This window comes from Elephas maximus, chromosome 22 (genome assembly GCF_024166365.1).
Source record: "Elephas maximus indicus isolate mEleMax1 chromosome 22, mEleMax1 primary haplotype, whole genome shotgun sequence".
Lineage (NCBI taxonomy): Eukaryota > Metazoa > Chordata > Mammalia > Proboscidea > Elephantidae > Elephas > Elephas maximus.
This window is the reverse complement of record NC_064840.1, coordinates 35,071,034-35,072,018: the sequence shown is the minus strand read 5'-3', so window position 1 is coordinate 35,072,018 and position 985 is coordinate 35,071,034. Positions and strand designations below refer to the sequence as shown.

Here is a 985-nt window from a genome sequence, read left to right as displayed (position 1 = left end):
TTCCAGAGATGTGCTTCCTGGGATCGCCCCATGCACTGCAGTCCTTGTCTCACACTCTGCTTTTGGGGGGGCCCACACCCGGACAGGTACCTCCTCCATGACAGGCACTGAGGATGTGTTGGTGAACAGAATGGTGAACTCTGAGGTCCATGGGGCTGACAGACAATTATAGTACTCTTTATATGGTATGTCGAAACCATGGTGGCATAGTGGCTAAGTGCTACGGCTGCTAACCAAAGGGTCAGCAGTTCAAATCTGCCAGGTGCTCCTTGGAAACTCTATGGGGCAGTTCTACTCTGTCCTATAGGGTCGCTACGAGTCAGAATTGACTCAACGGCAATGGGTTTGGTATTTTTTTTTTTTTTTAATATGGTATGTATGAGGCATTGTGGTTCAGTGGTAGAATTCTTGCCTTTCATGCAGGAGACCCAGGTTCAATTCCTGGCCAACGTACCTCCTGCACAGTCACCAGCTGTCTGTCAGTGGAGATTTGAGTGTTGCTGTGATGCTGAACAGCTTTCAGTGGAGCCTCCAGACTAAGACAGACTAGGAAGAAAGGCTGGCGATCTACTTGCGAAAATCAGTCAATGAAAGCCCTATGGATCACAACAGAATGTTGTCCAATATAGTGCTGGAAGAGGAGCAGTTGATCATGGGGATGGTGCAGGATCGGGAAGTGTTTTGTTCCATCGTGCATGGGGTCAACTCAATGACAGCTAGCAACAACAATATGGTGTGTAGACATGCCTTGGAACCAGTATCGTCCTCTCTTCCCTTCTCCAAGCACAGTGGCCTTAACCTGACTAATCACACTGAGCAACAAGATTCCTCGTGGCAGCCCCATCTCTGGCTTCGTCAACTGGACCAGGACAGGGCTATGGTCGCATGTGTGACAGGAGCTGATGCAGAAACCAGGCCACACCCAGAATCCAACTGGAGGGAGTAGAGATGGGAGGCTTTCTCCTGTCCCACTACCCATCAAAAC

General features: G+C 49.6%; 1 non-coding gene across 1 annotated transcript; it reads left to right on the top strand.

Moving 5' to 3' along the window:
• The first annotated feature begins 382 nt into the window (after positions 1-382).
• Positions 383-456, top strand: TRNAE-UUC (transfer RNA glutamic acid (anticodon UUC)). The gene has a single exon. It is a non-coding gene; the product is annotated as a tRNA-Glu (tRNA).
• Positions 457-985: the final 529 nt, after the last annotated feature.